The sequence below is a fragment of the Dasypus novemcinctus genome, chromosome 1 (assembly GCF_030445035.2).
Source record: "Dasypus novemcinctus isolate mDasNov1 chromosome 1, mDasNov1.1.hap2, whole genome shotgun sequence".
NCBI classification, from domain to species: Eukaryota; Metazoa; Chordata; class Mammalia; order Cingulata; family Dasypodidae; genus Dasypus; species Dasypus novemcinctus.
In genome coordinates this window covers 130,250,887-130,264,797 of record NC_080673.1, presented here as the reverse complement: position 1 = coordinate 130,264,797, position 13,911 = coordinate 130,250,887, and the positions used below count along the sequence as shown (strand labels likewise).

Below are 13,911 nucleotides of genomic sequence, written 5' to 3'. Positions count from 1 at the left end.
AATTCTGCCAACAAACTGAATAAGCCTGGAAACAGACTTTCCCCAGAGCCTCCAGAAAGAAATGCAGCCCTGTGATATATTTCTTTTTTTAACTGTTTACAGTAACATACATACAACTCAAATTTTCCCATTTTAACCACTTTCAAGTGTACAGTTCAGTGGTATTAATTATGTTTACAATATTGTGCTACCATCACCAACATCCACCACCACAAACAGAAACTCTGTACCTCTTAAGTCATAACTCTCCATTTCTCCCACACTATTTGATAAATAAATACATTAAATCAACCATGGAATAACTAGCAGATAACTTTCTGACTGTCGGAGAAGGGAATAGAAAACTAGGACAAACTCTAACATTGAATTGGATTTAGAGATAACTGTGTGAACTTATGGGTTTCAGTAAGCATAGGTAGATAAAGAAATAAATACAGTAAATGTGTGTATGTTGATGTGCCCAGCTCTGTCCACTCAGTGGAGCTTGGAACAATGACTCCACCAAAAGCGATGAACACACGTAGAGGCCAGAACTTGGCTTCCAAATATGATTTTCTCTAAAAGAAATGAGGAGTCCTTGGAAAAATGGCTGATTCCTGAACAATGACAAAGAAAGTATAAAATGAACCTGTATCATCTTGTGGCACCAGACAGTAAGGAAATGCTCAAAAATGATGGGGACATGTCAAAAGAACAGAAGCCAGTTTGAAGGGCTCGTTTTCATGTGCAAATAAGCACATGAAAAGATGCTCAACCTCAGTATTCATTGGGGAAATGCCAAATGAAAGTACAATGAGATGCCCCTACACAACTATTAGAATGGATAAAATTAAAAAGACTGACAATATCAATATGAAGAGCTAGTGAAGATGAAGGACAACTGGAACTCATATATTGCTGATGGCAATGCAGAATGACACAGACACCTTCAAAAACAATTTGGTAATTTCTTATAAATTAAACATATGACCCAACAAATCCACTCCCAGGTAGTTACCCAACTAAATTGGAAAACTATGTTCAGACACACACAAACACACGTACACATATGTTCATAGCACTTCATTTTTAATCACCAAAAACTAGGAAAACCCAAGTCTCTCAGTTGGGGAAATTAATAAACAGATGGTACATTCATACAGTAGAATACTACTCACCAGTAGGAAGAAATGTACTATTAATACAACATAACTATGTGGATGAATCTCTACTTAAGTATGGTACAAGAAAGAAAGAAGCCAGATTAAAAAGTCTATTTACTGTTTGATTTCATTACATGATGTTCTTGAAAAAGAAAAACTATATGAATGGAGAACACATCAGTAATTACTAGCGTTTAAGAAAGGAGAGGTTTGACCACAAGGAGATAGCGTGAGACAATTCTGGGGGGTAACAAATGAAACTGTTGTGTATCTTGATTGTGTTGGTGGTTACAAGACTATGTACTTGTCAAAATTTACACCAGAGGGAAGCAGATGTGGCTCAAGCAACTGAGCTCCTGCCTACCACAAGGGAAGTCCTGAGTTCAGTTTCCAGTGCTTCCTAAAGAAGAGGAGCAAAACAGCAAACTGACACAATGGGCAGGCACAGCAAGCTAGCACAAGATGGCACAACAAAAGACACAAAGAGGAAAACATAATGAGAGACAATAAAGCAGGGAGCAGAGGTGGCTTAAGCAATTAGGCACCTCCCTCCCACATCGGAGGTCCTGGGTTCAGTCCTTGGTGCCTTCTCGAAAAACAAGGAAAACAAACAGACACAAGTGCAAACAATGAGGGGGTGTGGAGAAATAAATTTTTTTTTAAACTAAAAAAAAAAACTTATACCAAAAGAGTGAATTTTACTGTAGGTAAGTTTTTCAAAAGACAGTAATTACAACCCATTGAATAAAATAGGACTCCATGAGTCCATAGGAATATAAATAAATTAATAAATTATATTTGATAAGTTTGATGACAAATGGTTTATTTACATAGTTTCAAACTATTTCCTCATGAAAGTTTTAATAATTACAAAGGGAAGAGAAGTAACTTCCTAATGAGAAGACTGTTAAGACACTACTTTAAGTGATCAAAGTGATTTAGGGACAAATTCTGAGCTACCTAAAGGATAAAATGAGGTGAATATGGCCTTACTTCTGTGCTTTTCCTGACAAAGATGCATAATCTGCATCTAGTCATGAGGCAACATCAGGCAAATTCAAACTGAGGAACATTCTATAAAATAATTGGCCTGTAATCATCATGAAAGATAAGGAAAGACTGAAGAACTTTTCCAGAGTGAGAGACTAAAAGCACACGACAACTAAATGCTACATATAATTCTGAACTGGATCCTTATGATATAAAGGATATTATTGGGACAATTAGCAAAACTCAAATGAGGTCTGAGGATTAGATGGTAAATTTTATATATATTAATTTCTTTACTTTGACAGTTATGCTATATAGCAGTCTGTCCTTTTCTGTAAGAAATATTAGGTTGGCGCAAAAGTAATTGCACTTTGCATTGTTGAAATTTGCCATTTGATATTGGAATACATTCTTAAATAAATGTGGTTATGTTATATATCATTTTAATGAACATTTCTCGCTTTATGTTTTATTGCTAATGACATTACTTGCTGTTTATTTTATATTTATTTTAGAGTATGGAAATGATGTTAGACAAAAAGTAGATTCCAGTGATTTTCTTATTTGAGTTCAAAGAGGGTTGTTAAGCAGTGGAGACAACTTGGAGTATCAAGAACACATTTGGCCAGGAACTGCTAATAAACGTACAGTGCAGTGGTGGTTCGAGAAGTTTTGCAGAGGAGACAAGAGCCTTGAAGATGAAGAGCATAGTGCCCAGCCATCAGAAGTTGACAATAACCAATTGAGAAAAGTCATCGAAGCTGATCCTCTTACGACACAAGAAGTTGCCAAAGAACTCAACATTGACCATTCTATGGTCGTTCGGCATGTGAAGCAAATGGGAAAGTATAAAAACTCAATAAGTGAGGGCCTCATGAACTGACCAAAAATTTAAAAAATCATCATTTTGAAGTGATGTCTTCTCTTGTTCTACACAAGAACAATGAACAATTTCTAGATTGGCTGGTGATGTGCGATGAAAAGTGGATTTTATACAACAACCAGTGACAACCAGCTCAGTGGCTGGACCAAGAAGAGGCTCCAAAGCATTTCCTAAAGCCAAACTTGCACTAAAAAAAAGGTCATGGTCACTGTTGGCAGTCTGCACATGGTCTGATCCACTATAGCTTCTGAATCCCAGCACAACCATTACATCTGAGAAGTATATTTAGCAAATTGATGAGATGCACTGAAAACTGCAATGTCTGCTGCCTGCATTGGTCAAAGGAAAGTGCCCAATTCTTCTCCACAACACCTGACCACATGTTGCACAACCAACACTTCAAAAGTTGAATGAATTGGGGATGGAGCCAAGATGGCGTCAGAGTAAGGAGCTCCTGGAGTCAGCTCGTGAAACAGGGCAGTTGGTGGTCACCCAGAGCTACCTAAAGCATCTTTTGGAGGACCCAGGAGACCAGAGGAGTATCCTGCAACATCCTTAACAATGTGGAAGGAGGAGACTACCCATCTGCACAGAGGAACCATGAGTAGGGTGCTCCACACCGCAGAGGTCAGTAAGCCGCCTTGGAAGCTATTCTGTGGTTAGAGTTGGAAGTTCCATTTCCCCCATTAAAAATGGGAGGAAAACATGGTGTGGCACAGACTTCAGCTACTGATTAGTGGATTTGGTGGGCTGAAGTAGAATCCTAGGAACAACAAAAATTTGAGCCTGTCCAGGTCAGAGGGAAGCCGGTGGCCGCCACTCTGACTCCGCCCTGGGCACGAGGGGAAGCAGCACTGACTGAAAATCATAGTGCTTGTAAAGACCAGCTTCTTTCACCCAGGATGGGTTGCAGTTCTAGCCTAAACCCCAGACCCACCTCCAGCAGGGAGGAAGCTGGGGGGACCTGTACCACCTCTCTGGGAAGCTGCAAGCCACGCCAAAGAGGCTGGTGCCCATTCTACTCTAGGGGCACAAGCCGCCTCAGGAGCTATTCTGTGGCTGGAGTTGGAAGCTCCATTTCCCATAAATAGTGGAGGAAGAGACAGATGTCCACTGACTTCAGCTACTGGTTAGTGGACTCGGTTGGCTAAAGTATAATCCTAGAGGCAGCTAGAGTCTGAGCCTGGCCAAGTGGGAAAGAGTCTGGTAGATGCCATCTTGACTCTACCTCTGGCACAAAGGGGAGCCTGGCTGGCTGAAATCCAGTGAAATTAGGGACAGACTTCTTTCCACCAAGATCAGACTGCAGCCCTAGCCTGGGCTCCAGCCCCACCTCCAACAAAGAGGTAGCTGGCAGGACCTGAACCAGGCTCTCCAGGCAACTGCATGTGCTCTCCGCTGGCAGAGGCTGAACAGTCAGACAACTGAGGCTGCATCCCTGCACCCCAAGAGAACAGGAGAGGAGCTGGGTATCCTCGGCCTCTCTGGGCAATGGCAGGAGTTTTCAGCCCACACATCTGTTGAGTGCCTTTGAGGCCATCTCCATCTCTGTTCGCCCACAGGATAGGAGGGGGCTGGTGTTGCCTCAACCTCTCAGGGTTTTGGGCCTCCATGGTTTCTGATGAGAAATCAGCACTTAATCTTATTTGGTATCCCTTATAATTTATGCATTGCTTTTCCCTTGCTGCTTTCCAAATTCTCTCTTTGTCTCTCACATTTGACATTCTGATTAGTATGTGTCTCAGAGTTGGTCTATTTGGATTTATTCGGATGGGAGTATGTTGTGCTTCTTGGACATGGATATCTGTGTCCTTCAATAGGGTTGGAGATGTTCTCATCAGAAACCATGGAGGCAAGAAGGCAGTGGTATGATATATTTAAGATACTGCCAGCCAAGAATTTTATACCCAGCAAGATTATCTTTAAAAAATGAGGGTGAGATTAGAATACTTACAGATAAACAGAAACTGAGAGAGTTTATAACAAAAAGACAAGCTTTGCAAGAAATACTACAGGGAGTGTTACAGCCTGAAAAGAAGAGACAGGCGAGAGAGGCCTGGAAGAGAGTATAGAAATGACAACTATATCAGTAACAGTAACAAAAAGTGTCAGCTATAAAATGACAGACAAAACACAAAGATCAAAATGGATGAAATAGGAATTGCCTTTACAGTAATAACATTGAATGTTAATGGATTAAACTCCCCAATCAAAAGACACAGACTGGCAGAATGAATAAGGAAATATAATCCATCTATATATTGTCTGCAAGAGACTCACGTTAGACCCAAGGATACCAATAAATTGAAAGTGAAAGGTTGGAAAAGGATATTCCACGCATGCAGTAACCAAAAAAAAAGCTTGGGTAGCTATACTTATATCAGATGATATAGACTTTAAAAGCAAAACTGTTATTAGAGACAAGGAAGGACATTACATATTAATAAAAGGGATGATTCACCAGGAAGAAATAACAATCATAAATATATATGCACCTAACCAGGATGCCCCAAGATATATGAGGCAAACACTGGCAAACTGAAGGGAGAAATAGACATCTCTACAAAAGTTGGAGACTTCAATACACCACTGTCAGCATTGGACAGAACATCTGGGCAGAAGATCAGTAAAGAAACAGAGAGCTTGAATAATATGATAAATGGACTAAACCTAATAGATATATACAGAACACTGCACCTCAAAACAGCAGGATTACACATTTTTTTCAAGTGCTCATGGATCTTTCTCCACGATAGACCATATGTTGGGACACAAAGCAGAGCTCAATAAATTCAACAAAATTGAAATTATACAAAGCACTTTATCTGATCATAATGGAATAAAGCTGGAAATCAACAAGCAGCAAATAAAGGGAAAATTCACATATATATGGAGATTAAACAACACACTTAAATAATCAGTGGGTCAAAGAAGAAATTTCAAGAAGAAATTTCAAGAGAAATCAATATATATCTCGAGACGATTGACAATAAAAATACAACATATCAGAACCTATGGGATGCTGCAAAGGCAGTGTTGAGAGGAAAATTTATAACTCTCAATGCTTACATTAAAAAAGAAAAAAGAGCTAAAATCAATGACCTAACTACACAGCTGGAGGAACTAGAAAAAGAACAGCAAACTAACCCTAAAACAAGTAGAAGGAATGAAATAACAAAGATCAGAGCAGAAATAAATGAAATTGAGAACAAAAAAATAGAAAATTAACAAAACCAAAAGTTGGTTCTTTGAGAAGATTAACAAAATCAACAAACCCTTAGCTAGACTGACTAAGAAAAAAAGAGAGAAGATGCAAATAAATGAAATAAAAAATGAAAAGGGGAACCTTACTACTGATCCCACAGAAATAAGGGAGATCATAAGAGGATACTATGAACAACTTTAGGCTAAAAAACTAGACAATGTAGATGAAATGGAAAAATTCCTAGGAATGTACAAACAATGTACACTGACACTAGAAGAAATAGAAGACCTCAACAAACCAATCACAAGTAAAGAGATTGAAACAGTCATCAAACAGCTCCCGAAAATGAAAAGCCCAGGACCAGACGGATTCATAGGTGAGTTCTACCAAGCATTCAAAGAAGATTTAATACCAATCTTGCTCAAGCTTTTCCAAAAAATTGAACAAGAAGGAATGCTACCAAACACATTCTATGAAGCCAATATCATCCTAATACCAAAGCCAGATAACGATATTACAAAAAAAGAAAATTACAGACCCATTTCTCTAATGAATACAGATACAAAAATCCTCATTAAAATACTTGCTAATCGAATCCAACAACACATTAAAAGAATTATCCATCATGATCAAGTGGGTTTTATACCAGGCATGCAAGGCTGGTTCAACACAAGAAAATCAATCAGCATAATACACCACATTAATAAATCAAAGAAGAAAAATCACATGATCTTATCAATTGATGCAGAAAAGGCATTTGACAAAATACAGTATCCTTTCTTGATAAAATTACAACAAAAAATAGGAATTGAAGGAAATTTTCTCAACATGATAAAGGCCATATATGAAAACCCACAGCTAACATTGTACACAATGGTGAAAAACTAAAAGCTTTCCCATTGAGATCAGGGATAAGACAAGGATGCCCACTGTCACCAGTGTTGTTCACTATAGTGCTAGAGGTTCTAGCTAGAACAATCCATAAGAAAAAGAAATGAAAGTCACCCAAATTAGAAAGGAAGAATTAAAACTTTCAGTATTTGCAGATGATATGATTGTATATCTAGAAAATCCCGAAAAATCTACAACAAAGCTGCTAGAGCTAATAAATGATTTCAGTAGAGTGTCAGGAAACAAGATCAATACACAAAAATCAGTGGTGTTTCTATACACTAATAATGTGCAATCTGAGGAGTAAGTCAGGGAAAAAATTCCATTTACAATAGCAACTAAAAGAATCAAATATTTAAGAATAAACTTAACCAAGGATGCAAAGCAGTTGTATTCAGGAAACTATAATGCATTGCTAAAAGAAATATAAAAGACTAAATAATTGGAAGAACATTCTATGCTCATGGATTGGAAGACTAAATATCATTAAGATGTCAATTCTACCCAAATTGATATACAGATTCAATGAAATACCAATAAAAATTCCACCAGCATTTTTTAAACAAATGGAAAACATGATTATCAAATTTATCTGGAAAATTTAAAAAGGAAAAGTGAAGTTGGAGGACTCTCACTTCCAGACTTTAAATCATATTGCCTAGCTACAGTGGTAAAAACAGCATGATAATGGCATAAAGACAGACACACAGACAAATGGCACCGAATTGATGGTTCAGAAACAGAACCTTACCTCTACACCCAAGTGATTTTTGACAAGCCTGTCAAGTCCTCCCAGTTGGGGCAGAACAGTTTATTCAACAAATGGTGTTGGGAGAACTGGATATCCATAGCCAAAAGAGAGAAAGAAGACTCCTACCTCACACCTTAAACAAAAATGAACTCAAAATGGATCAAAGACCTAAATATAAAAGGAAGTACAATAAAGCTCCTAGAAGAAAATGTAGGAAAACATCTTCAAGACCTGGTGGTAGGTGGTGGATTCTTAAACCTTATACTGAAAGCATGAGCAGTGAAAGAAAACATGGGTAAATGGGACCTCCTCAAACTTAAACATTTCTGTGATTCAAAGGACTTCATCAAGAAGGTGAAAAGGCAGCCCAGTCGATGGGAGAAAATATCTGGAAAACACTTATCCAATAAGGGTTTGATTTCCATTCTATATAAAGAGATCACACAACTCAACAATAAAAGAGCAAGCAATCCAATTTAAAAATGGGCAAAAGATTTAAATAGACATTTCTCCAAAGAGGAAATACAAATGGCCAAAAAGTGCATGAAAAAATGTTCCATATCACTAGCTATTAGGGAAATGCAAATTAAAACAACAATGAGATATCATCTAACACCACATAGAATGGCCATTATTTAAAAAACAGACAACAATAAGTGCTGGAAAGGATGTGGAGAAATAGGAACACTCGTTCACTGTTGGTGGGAATGTAAAATGGTTCAGCCTCTGTGGAAGACAGTTTGGCAGTTCCTCAGGAAGCTAAATATAGAACTTCCTTATGATCCAGCAATTCCTCTGCTAGGAATATATACAGAAGAACTAAAAACTATAACATGAACAGACATCTGCACACCAATGTACACAGCGGTGTTGTTCACAACTGCCAAAAGATGGAAACAACCCAAGTGTCCATCCACCAATGAATGGATAAACAAAGTGTGGTATATATGTACAATGGAATACTATGCTGAAATAAGAAGAAATGAAGTCAGGACATATGTGATAATGTGGACGAGTCTTGAAGACATTATACTAAGCAAAGTAAGCCAGACACAAAAGGACAAATATTTCATGGTCTCATTAATATGAACTAAATACAAATAATAAACACATGGAATTAAAACCTAGAGTACAGATTATAATGAGATAAGAGGAGGGTTGAGAAGAAATATGGATGCTTAACGTATGGTAGAAGTTTTAATTAACTTGACTATAAAAGTGTGCAGATGGATAGAGTTGATAGTAAGTAACACATTATAGTGGGTAGCAACTGGTTTATAAATGGGATTGTGACTGAAAAAGGAAGTCTGGGGAAGTAAATGTCAATAGAAAGAAAGTTAAAGAATTATCTAGGGACTGAATAACACAGTGAGCCCAGAGGCAGTTGAGAATTGTGGTTAAGGGTACAAATGCAAGAGAGTCCTTCTGTGAGCTACAGCAGATGTACATCATTATTGCAGGGTGATGGGAATATGGAGAAACAACTGATGTGACCTATAGACTGTGGTTAACAGCAATACTATAATATTCTTTCATCAATGCCAAGCTGTACTGTTTTGATAATGGAGGTGTATGGAAAAAGTGTACCAAATGTATACTTTGGACCATGATTGGTGGTAATAGTCTGATGATATTATCTCATAATCTGTAACAAACATTCCACCAGGGTGTGGAGTTGTATGGGAAATCTACACATCTGTATGATTGTTTTTGCAAGTTCACAGTATCTGTAATAAAAAAATATATTTTTAAAAATTGTATGGATTGGGGGAAAAATATACCAAATGTAAGATAAGGAATATCTTTGCATAGTTTGTAACAAATGTTTCACACCAATGCAAAGAGTTGGTGGAGAGGTGATGTATGAGACCCGTGTGATTATATGTATGTTTATTTTGTAAGTTTGCATTCGTTACTATACACTTATTGTTTATGTGTGTTCATGTATGAATGACATACTTCAATAAAAATAAAAATAATAAAAAATTTAAAAATTTTAGTTGATGAATTGGGCTTCAAAGTTTTGCCTCATTCTCCATATTCACCTCACCTCTTGCCAACTGACCACCATTTCTTCAAGCATCTTGACAACTCTTTTTGTAGGGAAAAATCTTCCAAAACCAGCAGGATACAGAAAATGCTTTCCAAGAGTCTGTCGAATCCTGAAGCATGGATTTTTACACTACAGGAATAAAACTTATTTCTCATTGTCAAAAATGTGTTGATTGTAATGGTTCCTATTTTGATTAATAAAGATGTGTTTGAGCGAATTATAATGATTTAAAATTCATGGTCCGAAACCACAATTCCTTTTGCACCAACCTTAATACTAACAACATTCAGGGCTGATGGAGCATAAGGTCAGAAATTTACTCTCAAATGATTCAGGGAAAATGAAGTTTTTGCATTGTTCCAGCAATGTTTTGGAAGTTTAAGATTGCTTCAAATTTTTACAAAAGTATTTCCCAGGATTGTGGGAAAATGGCATTCCACTCACAAAAACAACAGAGAAAGAGCCAAAAGGTGTCTGAGGGACTTGCTTTCAGGGCCAGCCAACCAGGACAGTGCTACACAACTCCCAGGAGGGTGAGGGACAGAGAGATGAAAAAGCCAAAATAACAAATGTGAGTTACCAAGCTCCCACGGTGGCTGGAAAGGGCTCCCCTCCCCCACCCCTTAGATATTAAGCTGGGGTAAAACCCTTGGCCCACTACAGCTGCCTGAGAAGAGAACAGACCTCTTCCTCCCAGTCAGCTCTTTCAAGGAAAAAGGGAGGGGGACTCGGAGGTCTTTGCTTCAGTGAATTCAGCCAGCAGAGCCTGCTTTGAATGTCCATTCTGGAGATACAACACAGAAACACAGAAAAGCCCAGACAGAAACACCTCCTTGAAAAGGTGTACTGACGACTGCTATCTGCTAGCTGGTCTGGAAATTTCATGTACAAACACTGTTAACGGTACTCTCTGTACCCTACTCCTGAGAGAAAATCTGTACCCTGTTGGTGAGTCCCTGGCCCAATTTTGATACTTAACCCAGGCAGTTTTAAAGACTTGAATAAGTTGAACCAAATACCAAAGAAGAGCTGTGAGGGTGAGTAGCTGTGGCTCAAGTAGTTGGGTGCCTGCCTCCCACATGGGAGGTCCCAGGTCTAGTTCCTGGTGCCTCTTAAAGGAGACAAGCAGACACAACAAGCAGACAGACGAGGGAGCCATCTGCAGGGCGGGGAGAGGGAGAGAAAAAGCTTAAAAAAACAAAAAAGAAGAGCTATGGGGAAAAACAAAACAAAACAATAGGCAAGAGGAAAAAAATGGCCATCAGAGTAATTCACCAACTCAGATGATTAGACATCAGCAAAAAATTATAAGCCACACTAGGAAACAGGAAGAGATGGTCCAGCCAAAGGAACTAACCAAATATCCTGAAGAGATACAGGATTAATCAGTGATTATCACACAACTCTCATAAATAACTGCAAAGAATTTAAAGAAAATATGACTAAATAAATAAAGGATGTAAGAAGACACTAGGGGAGCATAAAGAACAACCTGAAAGCCTGCAAAGAAAAGTAACAGACCTTATGGGAAAGAAAGATATGATAGATAAGATTAAAAATATATTAGAGAAAGCAAAAGAAAAAAGAAAAAAGAAAGAAAATATACATTAGAGGCACTTAAGAGCAGATTTTAATTGCTCAAAGAATGAATTAGTGATTTCAAAGACAAAGCATCTGAACTGGAAAAGACAGGAGAACAAAGACAATGGAAAAAATGGAACTCTAATTGTGTTGTTTTCATTTCTGCAATCCTGAGACATATTTCTTGTTTTCCTAATGCTTCCAGGAAACACCTCTAAAGGGGAGACCCCGATAAATATTTGTTTTTTAAATGTGTAGCAATGGGAGTTACTTGTGTGCCTGATGTATGTAAGGGATAACCGTCTTAGTTGGGAAGCCTAATGTTACATACATACAAAGATATATGATATGGTATATAAACACATAATGTACAAGAGTGTGGGGGAGAGGTGGAGACAGATTCCATGGGTCGTATAATACTTGACTTACACAAATCTACCTTACAGATTGTTCCAGGATAGACATAAGGGATGTCTATTCTGGATAGACATTTTATAAATGTGAAAATTTTGTTAAGTACAGAAATAAAATATAGTCCAATGTGTAGATGAATACCAGAAGTAGAGTGCCAAAGCTTCTGGCAGAAGGCCTTTTGCTTTCTTCTTCTTTTTTTTTTAAGATTTATTTTATTTATTTCTCTCCCCTTCCCTCCCCCCTCCCCCGCCCCTAGCCCCAGTTGTCTGTTCTCTGTGTCCATTTGCTGCGTGTTCTTCTTTTTGTCCACTTCTGTTGTTGTCAGCCGCACGGGAATCTGTGTTTCTTTTTTGTTGTTGTTGCGTCATCTTGCTACATCAGCTCTCCCTATGTGTGGCGCCATTCACTTTCTTTCGCGCTGGGCGGCTCTTCTTATGGGGCGCACTCCTTGCGCGTGGGGCTCCCCTAAGCAGGGGACACCCCTGCGTGGCACAGCAGTCCTTGAGTGCATCAGCACTGCACATGGGCCAGCTCCACACGGGTCAAGGAGACCTGGGGTTTGAACCGCGGACCTCCCATGTGGTAGACGGACGCCCTATCCACGGGCCAATTCCGCTTCCCACCTTTTGTTTTCAGTCTCCTGTTGTTTCCCTTACCTTTCATATTTTTCACCCATAAGCTCTTGTTATTTTAGAGTTAATTCGTGTTATTCCCTGTACCTACTTTCTTCTTTATCATATTTTAACAAATAAATTGAGAAGCAAATTGAACAAAATAATTGAGTGTAACTGCAGAAACAGTTTACAAATATAAAAAGATTAGTTTAAAGCAGCAAATAAAAATACTGAAGATGTGTGAAGACAACCCAAGCCTTTCTTCCATTGCATGAAACTGGATTTGGTTATTTCAAGCTTAAAAGTATTTTGAATAATAGCGCACTCACAGAAAGAGCAAGTGAAAATCTCTGTGCCTTTAAAATCCACATTAACATTTAGAAGTACACAAGAAATTCATTGACATTTTGTAGTTTCTAAAAGTGAAATTTGTGACTTTTTTCTTCACACAACAAAAATTTGTTCATCTTTGATTAAATGCTGCTATAGAAATTGTCAAGAAAAAGCAAAGCAGTAGTCAATAAACCCTCTCCTCAGGAGTGGCTATAGCTCAAGTGGTTGAGTGCTTGTTTCCTATGTACGAGATCCTAAGTAATCCTTAAAAAAACAAAATGAAACAAACAAAAAAAACACCTCTCCTCATCATTTCTGGGTAACTTCCTCAGCATCACTGTAATTTATCTTCAACAATACTATTTCTCTTGTTTATAAAGCGCTACAGAACTGTTAAAGAGTAATAGTAGAAAAACATCTAAATCAGGGGTTCTTAACCAGAGGTCCAAGGAAAGAACTCAGGGGGTCCATGAATTAATTTTGAATAATCCTAAAATTTAATTTAAAGGCATACTAATGTTGAGTGTCATAAAGCTATCTGACCCTACATTCTGAGAAGGGGTCCATGGTTTTCACTTAACTAGCTATAGGGTTTGGGAACAAAAAAGGTTCCTGAAAATGGATAAGGAAGCAACATTAAGATATTCTTTATGATATGGAAAGGTTATAATAATGAGGATGGAGAATTAAATTTCAAAACAAAAGTTGCTTAGCTTCACAAGTAAACGGGAGAAACCTGGTGAAGTTCAATGACCCATGCTCAAAGTTTGTACCTAGTTATGGATGGCTCAGGAAATTTTAAAATCTGCAATTTTTTTTTTTTTAGGTACCTGGCCAGGGATGGAATCTGGGACTTCCTACGTGGGGAGGCAGCATTCAACCACTGAGCCACGTGGGCTCCCCTGAGTTGGTTTTTTTGTTTGTTGTTTTTCTGTTTTTAGGAGGCACCAGAAACCAAACCCGGGAAGCAGGGACTCAGTCACTTGAGCCACATCTGTTCCTGTGCCAATTTTTTAAATGTAAAAATGAATGATATGACCATTGATATAAAAGC

At 38.1% G+C, this 13,911-nt stretch overlaps 1 protein-coding gene across 1 annotated transcript in view; it reads right to left on the bottom strand.

Moving 5' to 3' along the window:
• Nucleotides 1-13,911, bottom strand: part of CDKL2 (cyclin dependent kinase like 2) — a 66,471-nt gene that overhangs the window by 7,081 nt on the left and 45,479 nt on the right. The window lies entirely within an intron of this gene.